At 37.1% G+C, this 23,079-nt stretch overlaps 1 long non-coding RNA gene across 1 annotated transcript in view; it reads right to left on the bottom strand.

Annotated features, from left to right (window-relative positions):
• The window catches only part of LOC121039937 (uncharacterized), a 389,599-nt gene extending 369,726 nt beyond the window's left edge, over nt 1–19,873 (bottom strand). Inside the window, exon 1 of the long non-coding RNA XR_005795047.1 lies at nt 19,758–19,873. This is a non-coding gene — a long non-coding RNA (uncharacterized LOC121039937). The remainder of the gene's footprint in view (nt 1–19,757) is intronic.
• Nucleotides 19,874–23,079: the final 3,206 nt, after the last annotated feature.

Below are 23,079 nucleotides of genomic sequence, written 5' to 3'. Positions count from 1 at the left end.
AAGTTAATACCAGGGTTGAAAAATAACTTTTGACATTCTAGTGAAAATGAGGATACGGTATGTTTTTGTTCAATTTATCTACCTCAGTGTCCTCCCATTCTATGAAAAAGGGACTTCCCACCTACATAGGTGGCCCATCACACCCATGGCCCCATGCTTATATCCTGTTGCCATAATTAATTTGGTTAGGGATGAAAAAGTAAATAAACCGAGAGAAAATTCTAAGCAACTCTGCACTCTGAGACAGCCAATCTGCCCGGAAAATAAAACTCTTCATGGCTTAGATAAAAAAAAATTGTATAATTCTGGATTCATCAGGCTCTCACTTAATCTTGAACATTTTCAGCTTTTTGCCACATATCTGTGCCTTATGTAAATTATAACTCAGTCTCCTATCCCTGGGAAAATGTTCATTACATATTTTTTCCCCAGCAGTTAATCTTTATCTGATCTCGGTTTTTCTACCTAATCTCTTGTGTCTTAATGGTAACTCAGTCCTCAGGGGTGCTGGTATAAGCTCATTGAATAGAATGAATGCTTTGAACTGGTCCAATTTATTAAACGCTAAGTGTTTGTGAAGGTTGAATTAAAAAAAAATAATAATTTACGGCCTGTAGTGTTCATGAGGGAGTTTCTTAGACTTCTTCAATTTTTTTAAGTAATGAAATATTTCCTATATTTACTCTCCTTTTGAAACGTAATCCTGTGCTATGCATTAACACAAAGATTATGGTTTTAATATCACTGCAGTTTCTATAATCTTCCCCTTAAGTAGAGTAGCTATCCTAAGACTCATACTGGCTTTTTTCTGGGTAACTCTGTACTGTCTTTCATAACAATAATCCAAAGCTGGCCATTGTACAACCGTAGTCAAGGATCTTTTCTACAGAACAATTTAATCTACATTGTATTATAAATCCCAAACCCAAGCAGAAACCCTACAGTGCTACTAAAGTACACCTTAAACATTCCTGGCCTGTCTCAGCATGTTGTCCAAGCAAAAGATATACCTTTGCTCCACCCAAATAAAACATTAAAAATACAATTAATTTTGGGGCACCCGGGTGGCTCAGTCAGTTAAGTGTCTGACTTCGGCTCAGGTCATAATCTCACTGGGTTCGTGAGTTCGAGCCCCACATCGGGCTCTGTGCTAACAGCTCAGAGCCTGGAGCCTCCTTCAGGTTCTGTATCTCCTCCTCTCACTGCCCCTCCCATGCTCATGCTCTGTCTCTCTCTGTCTCTCAGTAATAAATAAACGTTAAAAAATTTTTTTTAAATAAAAAAATACAATTAATTTCTTTGATGTTTTTCAAAGAGTTGCCAAAAAATGATTCTATGTCATGACACACAGTAAAACGTCCTAAAAATTCTCAAAGCAAGTGGTCAGAACCCTTGTTCCTCCCCGCCCATTCTCCTTCCTGCAAATGTCAGCCCATACCGTTTGGGGGGTGGGGAAAGGGTTGGTCCCTCTTTCAACCACTGTTCTCATCCATATTCTTTCACTCATTTTGTAATGGTCCATGCACACACTCGAGTAAACACAGTTCTTCATTTATCTCAGGAACATTTTCCTGTATTTTATCTCTGAATACTTTTACAATTCCATTTGTCAGCCTATCCACATTGATCACCTTCTCTCCTGATGGCATCAATTGCTAGATTTCTTTGCTTAACCTCTATAATTCATTCAAGATGTCCTTTATGCTATTCATTAGGTTTGGGCTCCGGATAGTCTTACAGCCAACATGGGCAGCTTCACTCACACATTCTGTTTGTTCTGGGAGAGCATACATTGGTCGTCGTCACATTTCCTGTTCACCTTCACCACAATTTCCATTAAAGAGCCAAGTGGACTGTATATTCTCTCTAGCCAGAAAGCATGACAGTGAGGGAACAGGAGGTACAGGATGCAGGACACAGTTCTGGCGAGGATACCTGCCTCTCCCTGGCTCAAAGACCCAGCATTTAGCCAGTGGTGCTTCCTCTCCCAGTCTGGCAGTATGTCTGGAAGAAGATGAAATTAGCTGGGGCTTCCTGCTTTTTCCCTGGGCAATTATCTGTGGACATAGGGATGGAGATTCCTCACTTTTTCTCTGATGATACTACAGGCTGTGTACTCAATCCCTTCTTCCCTTCTCCGTGAACTGTACTGTCTCACTACGCTTCTGAAATCTCGACCCTCACATTCCTTCCTCAGTACTGTCACAGAGATGGCACGTAACTATTACCTTCTGATGTTCATCTTAAGCTCTTTTAACCTTGAGTCATTCTGTTAATATGATTCATACAAAGCAACAGATGATGCTTGAAAGCCTGTTAAGCAACAGTTATTGCAACCTTTATCATATATTCTATTACATCATTTTGATTAAAATTGTGATATGATGCAATCTAAGTTCACTTAAATGAAATTGGGAGTTGATTATAACGATGGTAATGACAATAATATACAACTGACCATACAAAAAATAACGACCTAGATTGAAAGTGAGAGCTCTGTTGCCGACAAACATCCTCAGATTCAGTCACGAAGAGATAGTTACCCAGTGTGAAGTGTCTACACTGAGAATGAAAATAATTCTCTTCTGCCTGACAACAGACCAGGTACAAGTCACTTAGAATCTCTGCACCACTCATTTCTTTACCTGTGACATGGAAAAACGTCCCATGTGACCTGCAAGGACACTAACAGATTAAAGTTTGAGGATTTGGGGGCACCTGGGAGGCTCAGCTGGTTGAGCATCTGACTCTTGATTTCACCTCAGGTCATGACCTCACAGTTTGCGGGTTCGAGGTCTGCACTGACGGTGCAGAGCCTGCTTGGGATTTTCTCTAACTCTCTCTCTGCCCCTCCCTGCTGGCTTATTGTGTGCTCTCTCTCTCTCTCTCTCTCTCAATAAAAACATTTAAAAACCATTAAAAAGATAAAGTTCTGTGATTCAAATTGTTTACTGCTTTTGTGGCTTAATTCATTATTATTCTAAACATAATCGAGTATATATATTCTTGACCTTATAAGAACTTTACATAGGAATGGATATACTTCATAAGAAAATTATATCCATGTTTTATTGATAAATGCCAGCATAATATAATTAACCATTATCTTAAATACTATTTTAGGTTTTGAAAACTCTGTAAACATACAAAAATTTAAATTCCCAAACTACCTTTTAGCAGTTACTATATTATTCACTCCTGCTTTCCGGACATCGTAGAGTCTGAAATTTGTATTGACCACTACTACTAAATAGTACTAATAGTACTTGTATATTACTCGTATAGGCATAGTATAGATTTACGCTTTCTCAAAATGTGGTGCTTAGGCTGTAAACAGAATGTTGCATTCACTTTTCATTTGATACGTTATGTGCAGATATTGAACGCAAGTTGAAGAAAAACAAGTAGGGAAGTGGCTTGCTTTCTGTTTGACTTTGGAACAAATGTTAGTGAGCAATCAGGTCTTCTGCTGCCTATGTAGAATTTCTTTGGGGATAAGAACAAACAATCCTTGCATCCGAGGAGGATGAAGACTTTTTGAGGTTCTTATTTTATAAAGCTCAATGGTGAGGATGAAAATGGGACTTGTTAAGAAGTTGGTTTGGGTTTCATTTAGTTTTGAAACTGATTTATTGTATTTTCATTATTCAGCTTCTGTGTTCTGCCTTCACCGTTCAGCAACGATTTTAATCTTCCTACAAGTAATGAGATCACAGGTCAATTCTGAGTTTAATATCAATATGTTACCTGGTAATACGGATGTAATGATAGATGTTTGGTCATTTTATTTTCACACCAAAGAGAAGTGATGATCATACTAGACATGGCATGAGACTTGTGTGTGTTAAAATTATTCTGATAAGCAGAATCATTCTTTTCTTCCCATCAATTTTCAGAACTGAAAAGACACTACAGAATAATGTGCTGATCTTATGAATACTGACAAACTCCTACGATAACTAATATTTGCATTATTGCAGGGTTGTTTTTTGTTTTCTTTTCTGATGTTCAAATGAGACTATTACAGTGAGATGAATTTCAGTAACTGTATACATGAGTTGACAGCCATGTACAACTATTGGACAACTACTTAAAGATGAAACAAGTGACAAATCAGGCATTCAATGAATAACAGACACTCTTTGTGATCTACTTTTTCTGTGTATTTTAAAATTAACAATATCAGGGGCTCCTGGGTGGTTCAGTCAGTTAAGCGTCTGACTCTTGGTTTCGGCTCAGGTCATGATCTCATGGTTTGTGGGTTTGAGCCCCACATCAGGCTCTGTGCTGATGGATTCTCTCTCTCCTCCTCTCTCTATACCTCCCCCTACTCACTTGCTCTCTCTCTCTCAAAATAAATTTTAAAAAAATTAAATTAACAAATGTCACCCAAGGTTCTGTTAGAGCAGTCTTTAAAAGTGAAAAGCCCTACCACATATACAACGGTGTTTCTATTTAAACACTTTAATTCACGTACCTAGCCTTTTCTAGACTTCCATCCTAAATGATAATCTTGGGTCTACACTTTTCCGACTTTCTCCAGTTTTAACGAAGCATTTTCATGTGCTTTCTCATCCTTCTTTCTTTGTGGCTCCTCTCAAACTACAGAACTGGCACCTGATAAAGATGCATCTGGAAGTTTCATCAGAACACGTTTTCAAACTAATTTATTTGATTCGTCTGATGAAAGATCTCCTATACTTTGAACATTTTAAAGAAAGAACTACTACTGTTCTAATTACAGGGCTTTGTTCTTCTCATCACTGTTTGGGCATCAAACTCCCATTCCTCAGATGTTCTAGGTTTTTCTGTTTTCAAATAGTGTTTCTAATCATTGCATTCAAACAGCTCCCAATATGATAGCAGAGGGTCTGAACCACAGGCACTTTTCCTGTACAGTGTTTATTTATTTTCTGCTGCTGCCTCTTTTTCTGTTTCTAAACTGACTCTCCTGTACAGCTAGGGGTTGTCTTGGCCACCATTATTCTTTTGTTTGTCTTCCCACCGAGTTCTCTCTCTAGTGACCCTTCTCTTTCTCTGTATAATGTACCACTCTCCAAGCATTAAAAACAACACAACAGCCATTATCAACATAGATACATTTTTCCTGTAATGTAAAGCTCCTTTATCAACTGTTTATCTTCTTATTTCTTTGAAAGCACCTCTAAATAATTGAATAGAACTACTACATTCGGATTGTTTATTTCCCTTACAGATACTTTGAAACAACTGCTTAAGGATAATATTCTAAATCAACCCAAGGTACTCTTTTAGGCCACATTAAAATTCATCTTGGTCTGGAACCACTTATTATCAATCTTCAGTCAACATAATGTCCACAATTCTGGCATTCTTTTTTGGCATTTAACACTCATTTTATATTTATAATGATGCCTGACTGCAAATCTAGCCTGTCTTATATAGCTTCCAAATAGTCTCTTAGAAAAATCCTAACAACATTTCAAGAGTTCGGCTGTTATCAAACAAACAAACAAAAAAGGGATTTGCAGCGGGCTCTTTAGCCTAACAAAGTGATTAATTAAAATACTGACATTAATTAAAAAGTAGACTTTGGCAAAATAACATTTTATTTTGTTATACTGATGTAAGTATGTGTGTGTGTGTGTGTGTGTGTGTGTGTATCAGTGTGTGTGTGTGTGTGTGTGTGTATATATATACATATACATATATATATATATGTATATATATATGTCAGAAAGTAGAAAAAAATTGCTTTGTGTTCCTTTTTTAAGAAACCTCAGAAATGGCTAAAGAAAATCAAACATTTAAATAGCAGTTACTATGCAGTGATTCATTTTGTGATAAAAAGAATGATGCTCTGATCTCACTATATTTTGATTAAATACAGAACTGCATGTATCATGAAGAATCTTTATCACCAAGATAAAACTATTCAAAGATAGAGAGAAGCAAACTTATCTACTGGGCTAACTTCTCCATAAGTTTCAGGTTTAACCCTAGTGATCAAGTAAACAGCCACAAAAACAGATTAGAAAATGGTTCTATTACATTTCAAAAGTAACCATACATTCACAACTATTTAATTTAAAATAGTAAATGGTACCACTTCTTAGTTTTTCAATATTTTTTTTTTCCTCTAGACAGAAAGAAATTTTCCATTCAAAATTGCTCATAAAACTTCTTGTCTTTGTAATCAAGTTAAAACTGGAGGAAATGACTTGCCTCCATCAGCAGGATACCATTTTATTAAATTCAATCAAATGTTCTATTTACACACTTCAATCCTCAATAAAATCCAATTTTATTATTTGAAACCTATAATCTTCAGTGAAATTGAATAAGTGTATTTCACCAAAGCTGAAGTGCTCTGTTATATTAATCAGCTAGACACGATTTTATAAAAAGGTGGCAGAAATGGAGTAAAGACAGCACTGGTGATGGTCTGAATTTTGCCAAACTGTTTTCGTGTCTATGAAGTTAATTTTCAGATTTAACATCAAAACTTTCATTACATAAATACCACACAGTGGAATGAAAATATCTGCATTGTAATCCAGTGTTTAGGTTACACGTGAAGAGATTTTCCATGATCTCTTTTTAGTATATTCACCTTACACATATCCGTTTCTTTAGCTTATAGAATAGGTACCACATTCTTGGAAATTCTAAGACAAGACAGATGAAACATAAAATACAGTGAACGTAATTAATAAAAGAAGGTGCCTAGTTACAGTGCTTCGGAATAATCTTAAGTACATTATGCCTGGAAAAGAGTAAGTCTCAGGAAGTTGAGCCCACAAGGGCATGGATTCAGAGCAGCCACCATACCCTGAATGCTCTCCTTCATGTTCTCTATTAAATCTCCTTAATGTCTCTGGATTTAGTCTGACGAAGCCTACTGGGTATGTTTGTACTTTGTCAACAGAACAGAGCAAATCGCACTGGATTATGAGTCAGATGGCCCGTTTATGGCCATGGATTCAAAGTTAGCAACTTTGGGCACTTGACTTAAACTCTCTGAGCCGCAGCAAGAATGCTGCCAAGCTCCATGCCTCACCGGTGGTAGATGGGGCTAACAGCTTATGATATGCTTCATGTAGTCTTATTCTTACATGTGGTCCAGGCAGCAAGTTCCAATCAGCTTAAGGCAATGTAATATTTTTCAACTACTGCCATCCAAAGAATGGATAATTTCTAAGGTCATTTCCATTTGTAACATTACAAGACTCTAAATGCCCCAGAGCAATTAATCGATTCCTGGTATTAATATTCATAAATGGCTCCTACAGCTCCCAGTTCCCCAGATAATCCTAGTGCTATCTACAAATGTTTTCCGGTAAGGGGGAACTGGGTGGCTCTGTTGGTTAAGCCTCTGACTTTGGCTCAGGTCATGATCTCACAGTCGTGAGTTTGAGCCCCAGGTCAGGCTCTGTGCTGACAGCTCGGAGCCTGAAGCCTGCTTTGGATTCTGTGTCTCCCTCTCTCTGTCCCTCGCCCACTTGTGCTCAGTCTCTCTCTCTCTCTCAAAAGTAAGTAACTATTTAAAAAAAACTTTTTTAGGGGCGCCTGGGTGGTGCAGTCGGTTGAGCGTCCGACTTCAGCCAGGTCACAATCTCGCAGTCCGGGAGTTCGAGCCCCGCGTCGGGCTCTGGGCTGATGGCTCAGAGCCTGGAGCCTGTTTCCGATTCTGTGTCTCCCTCTCTCTCTGCCCCTCCCCCGTTCATGCTCTGTCTCTCTCTGTCCCCCAAATAAATAAACGTTGAAAAAAAATTAAAAAGAAAAAAACCTTTTTTAAATGCTTTCTGGTGCTTCCTAGCTCAGTCTCATTATGATGGCTAAATTCTGATTAATAAAGCTGAAGCTTATTAAAAATGCATAACATATATACATGTATATATTATATAACATATATGTGTATGTGTGTGTACATGTCCATACAGCTTGAAAGATGAATATTTATAATTTTAAAAATGCTTAAGTCATTTATTACAATTGGCAGTAAATGATAACGTAGCAATGTTTACAAATGATATGTAATTGAAGGAAAAAGAATTACATAATAAGATAGGATGTGTTTTGACTTTGAGAAATGTTTTCTGGAATCATTTGTCTGTGCAATAGAATGGTGGAAATGTTATCCTGAATTCAATCAATCTCCTGAGCATTCCTCTATCTCTAAACTACCTTTGAAAGAGAAAGTTAGTAAATGTGAAAAAATCCAATTAAATAAGTCTCCTTCCATATACCATAGCTTGGGCTTGGGAAAGTACAACCATGTGGACTGCAGCATGCATACTTTTGGATTTATATTTGAGAGATTTATCAAGAAGCACTGTGATAGGGCAGATAGAGCAACGAACTTGGAATTAAAATAAAGGATTCAGATAGAGCAATGAACTTGGAATTAAAATAAAGGATTCAAATCATGTCATCGGTCAAATGAGGTATGGATTTAAAAGTGATTTTTTTAATATAAAATTGTAAAAATAATATAATTAGAAAACTATGTGCACTGAATTGTAATAATAACCAGTGAGAACTTATATTAAGAAGCACAAAACTTGGTATGTATATTTATATTCATAAATCTTATATATATAATTTTATATATTTATAAAATGCATTTATAGATTTATATATATATAAACCCATCCAGTTATTTTGCTGTCTATTATTTTACCACAGATATTAAAAAGTGCCTAAATGTAAACAGAATTTAATAAAAGCATATTCAATTCTATACCAGCGGCAGTACGTTTAGAAGATGGTTGGCTATAAAGTAATGACTGATCTATGTCATGCTTTCCAACAATTTGTTGCTGGCCTCTTAACAATATAGAGATAAAACAAATTGTTCATAAATAATAATTTTCATGAAAAGAACCCTGGATTCCTTTCCTTTAGAGAAAAAATGGGAGTTAGCTTAAAATTAAATGCTGATTATTCTTTCCATGCCTTTTTTCAACATCCAAAATGGTGCCCTTGCCACAACTTTCAACTGCTTCTTTCTTCCCTTTAAGGCAAAATAGACAGTCAATTATAAAATAGGATATGAGACAAAAACCCAAAATATATTTATTTGGTTATATATAAAAGTGAATCATATTTTAAAATTGTTATTATATATAATATATGCTCTCAGATTTTGTGTGTTTGTTTCCATATGAACTAAGTTAAAGATTATTATAGAAAATCGTAAGTGTATTTCTTTTGCTAAGCGAGTATACTTGCAAAATGAAGACCGTCTGTTAGTAGAGGAATATGCAAAGGAAAGGTAAAATAATACAGTATATTTAAAAATATAGATTTTCATTTTAGTTTAGTCATATAATAGCTATGCATGATTTTGGACTTATAAGTTGTGTCTAGACATTTTCAAATCTTTTTCTTAAACATAAAATTTCCAAAAATGTATATAAGGAATTCAAACAATAATTACTATTTTATATAATCGCATATTGAAAGTGCCATTAGCAATTTAAGTGGTTATTCTTCTTAATATGGAGACAATTGAAAATTTCGACTACTATGTTCTCATGGATTTTTCATATCACCACAAACTATAAACATTAATTATTAATTAAAAAATTCACATGCCTGTAGCTTGCTGTATTCCTAAGGCAAAAAGAAGTAAAACAGGTGATTTTTTTTAAGAATATATCTTTAGTCATGGATCCCTGGCTGGCTCAGTCACTTAAGCACCCAACTCCTGATTTCTGCTCAGGTCATGATATCATGGATCCTGAGTTGGGGCCCTATCAGGGCGGACAACAGCAAAGCCCTCCTGGGGTCTCTCTGTCCCTCTCTCTCTGCCCCTCGCCTGTTTGCGCGCGCGCTCTCTCTCTCAAAATAAATAAATAAACTTTAAAAAAATGAATGTGGGGCTCCTGGGTGGCTCAGTTGGTTCAGCATCCAACTCTTGACTTTGCCTCAATTCATGATCTCAGGGATTGTGAGCTCAAGCCCCAAGTCGGGTTCTCCCCTGACAGCCTAGAGACTGCTTCGTATTCCCTCTCTCTCTCTCTCCTGCTTTCTTTGTCCCTCTCCCACTCATGCTCTCTCTTGCTTGCTTGCTCAAACATAAATAAACATTTTTATTTAAATACTCAAACTATTTTAAACCCCATTACCTATACATCAGGATAGGGAATAGGGTATCACTATATTGGCTGGTGTTTATGGGGAATTTACACCATTTATCTTGCTAGAAATTCACATAAAGTGAATAAATAAAGTGCCAAAATACTATAGCACAGGTATGGGTATATTTCATTACAAATAATAAACCCCCATCCCCAGAGTATACAGAACATGAATATTTTTATTAATGTCACTGACTACATACATTCAGTCAGACAATCCAATGTGCGTTCTCTGCCCATCCTTTCACACTGTGTGCATGTATCTGTTTATCAAATCATCACGTTGTAAACTTCAAATATCTTAAAGTTTAATTCACCAACTATGCCTCATAAAGCTGAACAGAAGAAAAGAAAATGGGAATACATGCAGAGAGAGTTCAAAGGATTTGACCGATGCCACAGACTCATCGGTTGACCCATGCTGGACTAAAAATTGTCCCTTTCTCCCTTCATTCTTCCCTTCCTCCTATCTTCTTTCTCGCTCTTTCTTCTTCGAGTAATATCTATTCATGTAATTGGCACCTGTATCAGCTGCTCTGAAATGCACAAACAAGAACCTCTAGAAAATTACTACGTCTACTGCCTGCTCCACTTCGGTGAGTGAAATAAAGCACATGAAATGTAAGACTGAAGTCCCCGGCTAATCAGCAGAGGGACTCTCAAACAAAAGAGACATGACTGTAATCGATACGGAGATGAAGAAAGAACTCATACACTGCACCAGAGATGATGGTCGACAAAATGGTATGCAGATTACCAATTTCACTTCATAGAGTATATGTATACACAACAGGTGGGACAGACAGGTTCCGTTGACAGAATAAATAAAACAAAAGTGGGTAAGTCTGACCTATTACTTTCGGACAGCCCCTACAGAAGTGAAGGAAATGGACAAAATATGTATACATTTTTTATGTACTAGTTCTCTAAATTGCCATTTTTTCTTTTCTAACAGGTTTTCTTCAATTTAGAATATGGCCTCTGTCAATAAAGAAGGTGTTTCAAATGCAATAACACACCTTGCTGAACAAATTTATTTAAAATGATATTATCTGCTATTTGTCTTATTTTATAGTGCTAGTTTCCACTGAGTGCTAATAAGTGCTCACCATTGAAGAGGTTCGCATTTAACATCTGTCACCAGCATCCAGCAACTGTACCTACAGGGAACTGTCAGCGAGATTGTTATTCTCCTCTGTAACACCCTGAATCTGTCTCACATCATTTACATACAGATAGTTACAGGCATTCATCATTTCATTATGCTGACGACTTCACTATTCTGATGTATAATGTCTCTTTAATGAGCCTCAAAAAATACAATATTCCTTGATTTATGACTGCTTAACTGAAAAATTATACAAATTGGCGAAAAAGAACCCCTCATAACGTATTTTCATTTTTCCTCCACATTACACTTATATTTAACAGTGACTCATGAGTTAAGATCATGCTTCTTTGACAAAAGAAATGATCAGCATTTGACTTACCATGTTTTAGTGCCACTGCGTTTTATGTGCATATTTAAAGCTGCACAGTGAAACCATGCTGACACTAAAAAGTAGCAAATTAAAATCGATCTTCTTTTTTTCTCCCCCAAGAAAGATGTGTAATGGACAACCACCTTCAATATCACTGTAAGTGTGATAAGGCTTCTGCAGTTGTACTGAAGACTGGCATCCTATTCTTCATGTTCCCTTCTGTAAGTAAGTATTAAGAACCTCCATACCAGAGAGAGCTCCGTCAAGCAACAAAGAAGTAGCAAGGAAAGAAAAAGAATGCAAAAGTAAACCTGAAATGGGGAACAGACGCTTGGGAAAAGGTGAGGCTGCTGTTTCTTTCACCGATAGCTTAATTGCAGGCCCCTCTAGAGACAGCGGGCCCAAGAAGGTGTCACTGGCCTCGTGTCCTATTCCCTTAAAAGCTAAGCCACTGCAGGTGATGAAAAGTGTCCTACTTACTAATTAAAAGTCATTTCCCAAAAGAAACTGGTTGTGCTTCAAACAGGCAAGAGTCCCCAAGAAGTATAAATTGTTCATATGCTGCCAGCTTTTGCAAAGGAAGAAAGCCTTTGAGTGTAGTGTAAATCATATTAGAACGAACACCACATACAATTAAGAATAAAAACAGATCTTGAATCTCAGAAGAGCTCATAAATCAGCATGAGTAAGGCCTACAGAAATCGAAGAAAATTTAGGAACTCGCATCCACAGATTTGATACTAGCCTCTCTTAGGTTTAGCTTCCATTCAACAGTATCTGAGATTATTGGCAGCTTTCAGTTTCTAAAAGGGCAGAAAACGAGGCTAAATTAACCCAGAATCCACAGGAAAAGAGTGGTTCAAGTTAAATGAAAGTAAGCACAAGACTGTTCTCACAGAACAAGTGATAGGATTGCATATAGAAATCCCAATAAAAGACATATGATTCATACATACACACATACTCTGCAAGAAAATGTCCTTTTATAAATATATACAAGAATATCGGTTCTGTTACTTTAACATTACCTTTTTATTCCCTAGCTTGATTACTCCCATTCAGGCTCACAACAAATTACTTTTTGGTTGTATCTAAATATGTGACTCACCCACAGAGAAAAGATAATAACCAAAGTTGATGGGGAAACTGTAATGTTCTTCCAATTATCAAGGTATTCTCAAATAGAATATTTCTAACATATATTTAAATCAATTTAGCACTGTTCACAAAAAGAGTTTTTAAACTCCTTTTCCTAAGTACATGGAAGAGGGCATGATGATTTTCCTCTCTGTAAGTAAAGTTGTATTAGGAGGGTTTTCTATCATTACTTAAAGGGTCATAGTAGTTATTGGCCTGTGCTAAAGAAAGAATACAAGACATATGTTACATCTGAATAGAAGATTCCCACCTCACCTGCAAAAAGCAAGATGTATCATACAATGTTAACAGAAAAATATTCCCAAACATATGCTTATAGTTTTAGGATAAAAGGGGTCTTCATACCAAACATCTTTGAATTCACCAGATGTTTATAATTTTAGGCCAGAAGAGGTCCTGACTTTTACTCTTAGTTTTGCTTTATTTTAAGAAAGGGGGTAACTGCTAACAGCATTGGGCTATTAAGGCCTTATCCCCCTGAGCGTCCTATTTACAAAATTGCCTAAAGAAATGTCAGTCATTTCCTCTTTATTCTAGTCTGGGAGGATGTGCTCATTTATAGGTCTCTTCATTAATGAGGTCAACTAGTTTCCCCAAAATAACAGCAAACATGATCATGAAGTCTTGCTGTCCATCACTTGCACATATATCATAACACCTAATCTTCACAATCGCACTCTTAGACCGGTATTATTTTTATCCATATTTCAATGATGAGGAAACCGAAGCATTGAGAGATTACATGACATTATCAAAGTCCAACAGATCAAGTGCTCCAGTTGGCCGTGCGTCTCCGCCTTAGACCCTGGTGGGATTTGTGCTTTGCCTTTCCCGGTTCTTTCTAGGCTTCCTATCACGCCCATTAAAAAAAAATCCAACTATTGGACAAGTTAATAAACAATAAGAAAGCCTACCTTAATTCTACCATCTCCTTCTCTTCGCAGGGAAATGTCCTTTGTCCCATCGCTTTATATTCACTCTTCAATCTAGCGCCCCCTGGCCTTGGCCTCACTGCTTCTCTAATCCTGCCCCTGCTAAACCACAGACAGCTGTGACCTATCAGTTGCAAAGATCAGGTCAGCTTTGATCTTAATTGATATCTCCTTTGCAGTGATCTCCTCCTCATCATCATCACTGATGTGTCTTTAAAACTCATTCCATACTGAATTTACTGACTCTTCCTCTGTCATAGCTTCCAACCCTCCCTTTGAGGCCTCACTTTGAGGCTCCCATTTTTCTGCCTCCTCATTAGATCTTGTGCTCCCTGGGATTCCATTTCTCTTCCAATCATCAGCTCACATTTTTAACTGTCTGCAAACTACCTTCAGCCAGGGGTTCAACAGGTACACACTGAAGATCCTCAAAGCAAGACACACGATCTTCATAAACCTCTTCCTGTATCATTACCTCAGTGTGAGGCAGCAGCATCCAACCAAAATGGAAAGACATATAGGCCACTCTCATCTCTCCTCTCCCTAACTCTATTTCACCAACGCCCACTATAAAACAATGAGTGAAGTCCTTCTGATCGCACACCTCCTTACGTTCTTCTCTTTTTCTCTACCCATCCCTTCCCTACCTTGCCAGCCTCTTTTGTATTGCTCACTGTTTATTTTCTGAGATACCAAACTGCTATTCTCCTCAGCACTCATCATGTCCCTCCGCCTGCTGTCCCTTGTACCTTTCAAATCCAGCCCCCGCCCAACCGCAATCCCTGGTCCACTCAATTTCCCTACCACTCGACTACTTCCCATGGAACCTTAGAGCCTCTCTTCAGTCCCCTCCTCACATTTTGCGCACGTCTCTGGCCTCGAGATATTTTTAAATAGAAAGCAAACTGCAGTGGTTAAGTGTGTGGCCTCTAGACTCAGCTTTACCACTTACCAGCAGACAGGTTACTTAACCTCTCTTAACCCTACTTAATGGCTGCCTCACATCCGCAAAATGGAAGACAGCCATAGTACATAAGTAATGGAGTAGTGGTGAGGATAAAGCAGAGAATTTTGAGCAAGCCTGGCGTATATTAGGCACTCTACAATACTGTTACAACAGTTGATAAATATTCTCCCCTGGACTCCCCAGTAGACACGGCACTCCTTGAAGTTGGGGATTTGTCTTAGTGTAACTAGCACCTCACACCAAGCCCAGAGCAGGGGCCTCTATACATTGAAATTGATTGAATAAGATGATGTGATACAGTGTTCAAAATAAAAGACCAATTTGATTGGCTTTTGCTCTCTAATTTAAACTCCAGGGGAACTAAGCAAGTAAGATGATAACCAGTGAAAAGTTTCACTGCAGACCGGAGCCCTATGTGCGATTTTTCAGGCCTGATCAGGGGCAATTATGCAGGCATTCCCTGGCCTGCCTCAAAGGATGCACAGCTCGTGCACTGCTCTGTAGAGAGTTTCAGGACCACCGGCCAGCCTTGCTCTTACACATGTCCATATTCTTAGACCAAATGCCTTCAGCAACAAACCTCTTTATCTGAGGTCTTTGGCAGAGGCCTTCCTCAGGCAGCTCTGCTGGGACCTCCTCATGGAGGAACCTTGAACACACGTCTCTCCACTCTGACTCAGGAACTTCCCACTCCTACCCTTACTTCCTTTACTTCCTGGCACCCTGGCCCACAAACCCGGAAAAGCCTTTTGTCCAGAGCTCTAATCAGTATAAATGAGCCCCACATCTGTGTTGATCCACCTGACTCCCAACCAGTGTGTTCCATGAAGGAAAATGAATTAGGGGGGAGTAAGGGCTGTCTCCAAATTGGTTCCCTGCTTATATTACCCCAGCAAGTGATTAAAGGCTTGACTGCTACTTTCATTTTGGCTTACTGCCTTAATTGACTACTCAGACACCTGGCAGTTCAGCTCTCTTCAGCTCAGTCCAACTCCTGACAAGTAAGGAAGAGACTGAGAGAGGTGGAAGATTTTGTAGGGAAAATATCCTGGAAAACGATATTTTGCTACCCTTCACTTTATAGGAAGATATCTTTGAGTGCTTCTATGATTTAGAAACAGGACACTCTTAGGTTACAAGATAGCTTAGAGATTTCATAATATACTTTGTTCATGGATATATTATGAACCTGGCATTCTATGTGACCCGAGGGCACAGTTATGGGTGGTGACGAAGCTCTACTGACTCCTAGTTCAAAAATTAAACTTCCATAGTGTTATATATTATACCGGGTTGAGTCTGGAAGTATACAAACTTCCAGAATATTCTGTTTTTTGTGTTCCCTTTTTGGAGTTAGTGTTTGTGTTGTCACTACATCACCCATCATGGCGATCCTCCAAAACCACGTGGTTGGAGAAAAAGATTAGAATAATCTGAAAGGAGAAGTATAAATGTATGTGTTTGGGTCATGCAAGTAGGAAACATCAGCTTCATCAGGTTTCTAAATGAACTTATTTCAGAGTGAAGGCTATAGATTTAAGAATATATGCCTCTAGCACCATAGATTTAAAATTGTCTAGATTTAGAGAAAGGGAGAGTAGATATATTGGCCAATAGGATTTACTGTCCTGTTTTAAATCAGTCTTATTTGGAGACTTCTAAAAACAAGGGGGGCACAAAGAGGGAGAAAAAAGACACCGGCTACACATTCACATGCACGAATCTCTTGATGAGAAGTAGGGACAATGAACACATTTTCAAAAGAATCGTCATCAGCCCAACAAGTACTGGTGGGGACAGATAAGGCAGGATTACGCAGACTCTCACCTCACAGTGAAGGATACCATAGGAAGATGAGAAGTGAGGGAAGAATTAAGAAACCTAGTACAGCACTTTCCGGGGCACCTGGGGGGCTCAGTCACTTAGTCTCCAGCTCTTGATTTCAGCTCACATTGTGATCCCATGGTTCATGGGACAGAGCCCCGAGTTGGGCTCTGCACTGACAGTGTGGAGCCTGCTTGGGATCCTCTCTCCCTCTCTCTCTGCCCCTCTCCACTGGCACTCACATATACTCTCTCTTCCTCAACATAAATAAATATGCTTGAAAGAAAGAAAGAAAAAGAAAGAAAGAAAGAAAGAAAGAAAGAAAGAAAGAAAGAAAGAAGAAAGAAAAAAGAAAGAAAGAAAAGAATTGCATTTAGCAGATCCATTCTGGGTCCAATTTCTGAGTCTAAAACAAAGTTGAAATAAAAGACAGGGCCTCAAGGAATTCATCTTTGAGAACAGACCGTCTCTGAGACTAATCTTTGCATCTCAGCCTTTTTCATATTATTTTTCCATTTCCACTGCTTGGTATTCCTCAGTTTCCTCTGGCTATGCATCAAACATTATTTTTTTTAAGAAAGAAATACAAATACTGTTGGCATGAAGTCAAAACCTGTTCCTTAGTAATTGAAACACACTTTATAGATACTAAGTGCAGGTCTTCTATCATAGAGGCCAAAAAAACCCCAAAACAAAACAAAACAAAAAAAAACAAAACTCAATGGAAACATCGCTAAGTATGAATAAGACTATTTCCTTTGGACTTTAAATAGTATGAAAGATCTCGGTAAGAATTACAAAGAAAGTGTAAGAAGAGTAAGCCACGGTTAATCTTTCATCATGTTGTTTACTTAAACGAAGACCTAAGTTCTAACATGATGTAGTTTTTCCCTTAAAAACTATCATTATTATTATTATCAGACTCATGCAAATGAAACGTCGTAAGTACCTTTTAATACTAGACTGAAGGACAAAAGCAACTGATACAAAACAGTGTGATTTATCACTTACTGGGCTATTTATTACTTCACTCTTACATCGATGCATTTAAAAATTTTATCCTAAGGTAAAGTTAGAAAAAACACCTCAAGTATACTACAAATTATCTGCCACACAGAGCAAACAGGAATTTGCAAAAACCTCATGTCAAGGAAATGTTAAATTCCTATACTTGAAGGCCAAACAAACAAACATAAACAAATGCTCTTATTAAGCACACATCTCAGTGAAATATTTTATATACCAACACCACTAGAGGGCTTGATACGTTTTGCTTAATAAAAAGAATTTCTTAAACCAGGTTGCTTCTTGGTAGATGGGAACTTCTATACATATTCATCCTTCTAATCATAGTCATTAAAATACACATATGCGTACATTGACACAAAATATAATAAAATGATTAGATCAAAGGGAATTTTATAGACTGAACATGGTGTTAAACCATTTAAGTGTGTTCAACCGTATGGTTTTGAGTATCACTTAGTCTTAAATGACACTGAACATTATTTCTGCAAATCTGTATTTGACAACATGGCTCTGATAAATGGTCTAGGACATTCTGGAAGAAGATTAATAGTTTTAAAGCAACTCACAGATTTCTCTCAGATGCAAGTAACCAACAATATTGATTAAAAATAATTTGCTTCAGAGTAGTGTCTGCTTTTTACAGGAATATTTACTTTCATGAAAACTTTTCTATGACCCTGCCTCGAAAAATTGTATTTTAAAAGACATTAAAATTGAATTTCTTCTTTAGTAGAGTAAGTAACATGTTTAATAAGTTTGACTTTGTCTCCAGGGGTATTTGGCTTTAAATCAATTCTATTATTCAGTCATATTGTGAATACATATTTTTATGAGATAATGAGAGAATAAAAATTATGACACTCAGCTAAAGGAAACAAGTCTTGAGACTGATTCGAAAACTTTTACTTACCCATTTAAAATAGGAATGAGACCCATTACCCCAAGTCTTGGAACGATTTAAACTTTACTATGCATAACGTTTTCAAAATTTGAAGTGAAAAATCTAAGCTGGTACTACATTATGTGAAATACCTCTGGAATTACGATTAAGTAAATGAAATATAAATTGTTACATTCATAAGAATTTTCCCAAACTATGTGTTCAGTTTTAGGGGAAAAAATGTCAGTATGTCATAGGATATCTAAAAAGATCTTTCGTTATCTGAATTATTTTGGGGGTCAATAACACAAGTCCAAACAGAAGCCATATTTGACTCTATTCCAGGGTGACATTTAAAATGTGTAGCTATCTGTAGTGCACGGACCTGACCAATGGGAAGGCCCTGCTGATGAGCTCTGAGTATCCGCAGAGATTCTACAAGCGACTTTTAAAACCCAAAGAATGCTTAGTTGTCTGGAAGTTTTCTTATTAAATACAATCTCCCCCAGAGGTGATGTTTTTCTGTGTAATTCGTGGAACTATCCAAGACACTGCAACCTAAGAGATTCAGCTGGCCACCTGTAGTCTGCCAGCAAAATAGCTATCATTCCATCCTCTTTACCAGTCATGATAGCACTTACTCATGCATTACAGTAGGATGCTGCGGAATTTTATGTGGAAAATATATATCTTCATTTGTATGACCAAACCAAGCCCTCAGGTCAATTGACAAGGTTTTTGCAAGGTTTTGTTCATTTTTATTCTGTCTGAGTGTAATAGTTCTGTATGATTAAACTGCAGATGTGGTGAGTAAAGAGCATTTGATAACTTAATAAGGTACAGATGAAGCAATTGAAAAACTGAACTCATGGCTATTATCACTGATGGTTCAGTAGATTTAAAAATATCACCAACATTTAAGCATTCTGCCTTATAAAAGTATCTCATTTGTTATATTTGTAATCTTATAACTCATAATGTATTGATTGTTCATGGTAAGACTATCATTCTTCCCAGCCTAGATCTGTAATTACTTTACTTTCTCATCAGAAAACTGTCACGCTACTAAACATATTCTGGCAAAGACCTTCATGACATGGTAAACAATTGATATGTTGTCCCTCCCTTCACTTTGGTTTACCCCAAACATTTATTTATTTATATATAGAGATGAAGAGCTTTTCTCTTATCAGCAAGTATTTCGGGAGTTTTGCAGTATTCTGCCTATTACTGCTCCTACACTATGTTACTGTGTTTTGTTAATCTATATATGTTATTCTTAAATTATGTTAAAGTGTAGCACATATGACATTATTGAAACACACAAAAAATAACATTCTAATTCCATTAGAAAATACTCACAGTGATACACCTCTATGAGCGATCTTAGTGCTTCATCCAGAATAAATATCACATGAGAAGAATATTTCAGAAGTTATTTTTGTCTCCTTTCTCTAATTTACATGATCGCTGCATTCAAGTCTGGAAAAAAAAAAGTTAAATGTCTCACTGTTAAATACAATGGCATAATTTCTATGTAATTTGTACAACAGTAAGAAAATGCTAGAATATACTCCTGAATATAGTAAGTTTCTGAATACTGAATAAGTAGGAAGAATTTTAAAATGAAATTTATATATGATGCAAAAATCATCAGTCCACCAAAATTATATTAAATGTGTGTTAAGCGATCCTACATATTACTTTTTGCTTCCCCAGTAACATGTGAAATGAATCTTTACAAACTCCAAGTGATCTTAACCACATATACTTCTATCCAAGATAAGTATATTTAGATTACTAAGGAAAGTAGAAAATATATTCTTTTTTCTTTCTACCAGTTAAGTGATTTTCATAAAACCAACATATTTTGCTGAGTACAACTAACTCTGAGTGTTGAAGGAGTCATACAGAGTAGATTTTATTCTTCTATATGCAACTAAGTCACGAATATCCAAGTGTGTTTAACAAAAGGAATATATATTCGAACACTGAATGAGATTGGGTGAGAGATTTGTTTAAAAAAGTTGTAAAATAATCATGAGTTTTCCAATAAGCTCTGGAGGAAAAAAAAAAAAACATGAACGGGTATCTTCACATTCAGTGGTCTACAGTCTGCCAAGGGAGAGGAACAGACCTTTGTGAGAGGGAGGCTTCCCATAGCTTACCCATCAGTTAAAACCAAATCAACAGACTCTGGTGAAAAGGGCTTCCAATGGAAAGACTCCTTAAGGCTACTGATATTTGTTAAGTTGTCTTAATGGGAATAAACTTAATATCTACTAATAAAAGCCACAAAGGTTCAAAACACAGTGCTTTAGGTATTAAACCAACAAATAAAAGCTCTTTTAGGTACAAATGCTATAACGCTCTCAACCCCGCCTCCCAAAGTCAGAATATGATGGATTCATTTCCTATGAGCCCTCGATATTGTCACAGGGAAGTCACCCAATGTGACAGTCACTGTGAGGGGAGACAGTCTGAAGAATAAACATCGTGAAAAGACTTGTCTCTCCCAGACAAAAATCTCTAACTCTGAATACAATTAACTAACCAACGTCAGTCAGCGGTAGTTTCTACTGTGGATAACCCACTTCCTGTCTGATTGGTGGATATGTCTGTTTTGATTTTTAATATCATTTTAATATCATCTCTGCCTCTCATGCATGACATTTTTTTCTCTTCCTGATCATATAATTGTTAATCCCTGCTGTCCAGAAACTTGAAGAAGCAGTTTGTATACTGATAATAATTTTACACAAAACTTTCTAGATAAAGATCACAGATTCAAGAATTTCATTCGGAAGTATTCTCATTTATAACTTCAATTGTTCTTCTTATATCTTTTCTATGAACTCCTTTAATGTATGTGTTACTTCTCTGTTACATCTCATTTACATCTCTCATACTCTTTCTAGCAGCTTCTGTCTTAACAGTTTTTCTATTTTATTTTTGATAAATAGTTTAACATTTATCTCATCATGTTCCAGGCAATAATTGCTTTCAAAAAAAAAGTCTATCAGGGTGCCCAGGGTGGCTGGGTTGGTTAATAAGCATCTGACTCTGGATTTCAGCTCAGGTCACGATCTCATGGTTGTTGGGATTGAGCCCCATGTTGGGCTCCATGTGGAGTGTGGAGCCTGCTTGAGATTCCCTCTCTCCCTCTCTCTCTCTGCCTCTCCCCTGCTCATGCTTACTCTCTCTCTCCTCTCTTTCTCTCTTTCTCAAAATAAATTTTAAAAACACATTGAAAAAACTCTTTCTGTAACTTCTTTTTTCAAGCTGAAGTATACTGACACACAATGTTACATTAGCTTCAGGTGTACAACATAGTGATTGGACAGCTCTATACATTATGCTATGCTACCATCTGTCACCAGACAACACTATTACAGTATCACTGACTATATTCCCTATGCTGTACCTTACATCTCTGTGACTTACTCTTTCTACTACTAGAAGCCTGACCTCCTACTCCCCTCCACCCATTTTGGCCATCTCCCCCCCTTTCTGTCTTCTGGCAGCCACCAGTTTGTTTTCTGTATTTATGGATCTGTTTCTGCTTTTTTTGTTTGTTCATTTTTTTTTAATTTTTTCATGTATGCAATTAGGACCATGCAGAGTCAATCCCCTTAAGTTAGAAATCATTCAAGAAATCACTATATTGTACACCTGAAACTAATACTGTGGGTCAATGATACCCTAACTAACTAAATAAATATTTGTTGAACTATTGGATGAATGGGCAAATGAATAAATGAAGAGTTTCTGCATTTGCTAATGACGATGGCCACTAATCCCTCACTGATTAGGTTTTATGAACCTTGTTTGTATGGAAATTCTTCTCGCTCAGTGACTGAGATATGTGTTGTTTTTCAGGGTCTCCTGTGTCGGTTTCCATTAAATTCAATATTCTGTGTCAGCAGGAAAATTTACAAATTCTAGATAGGTAAATTTAATGATATCAAAGTTGAATCTACTCAAGGATTCCTTTTCAAGATTTTTAGAGACCAATGATAGAGCTATCAGAAATGTTAAGGGGGTGGGGAATAAACGTTGAGGGCTATTAGAAAAAGGATATCATTCATTACCCAACATTTCACAAAATTACAATCGAGTCCTGACCAATTTTGAAACCATTTTCATCCTGATATTTCCATCCTACTTCAACGTTGTTGTCAACTGTTTTATAAACATTGAGTGGCACGCTGGTGGAAATATTTACTCCCAAGGTCCACCAGAGGAACATCAGGCAAAATCACTATACTAATTTTTTTTTTAAACAATGAGGATCACTTTTCGCATTAAGACAACAACCTTAAAATCTACCTGGCTACTTGCTGGAGAATACAAAATTATAAACTTGGTATCAAGCATATAAAAGGTGGACGGGAAAAGACAGTGATTCTTCCATTCAACATCCATGTCCCTTGCCTTGTATCCTCACATTCTCACTCATGACTTACGCACTGACCCTGTCTTTTAGCTTATGGAAAACAACAGGTGAAAGTCAGGTCTATTTTGCTTTTAGCAAGAGTCTTCCCCTCAGAATCCTTTTCTGTTCTCGGTGGACATATTGCTGCCCTAGGAGAAAGGCTAGTGGTGGAACCCAAGTGGCTCCTGAATTCTTGTGCCACCGACAACCAAGATGGCCCTGAAAATTCCATGTGCTGAGAAACAACAA

The sequence above is a fragment of the Herpailurus yagouaroundi genome, unplaced genomic scaffold, assembly GCF_014898765.1.
Source record: "Herpailurus yagouaroundi ecotype Mexico unplaced genomic scaffold, PumYag 181, whole genome shotgun sequence".
Classification (NCBI taxonomy): Eukaryota; Metazoa; Chordata; class Mammalia; order Carnivora; family Felidae; genus Herpailurus; species Herpailurus yagouaroundi.
Note: the sequence above shows the minus strand (reverse complement) of the source record. Positions and strands in the feature narration are given on the sequence as shown.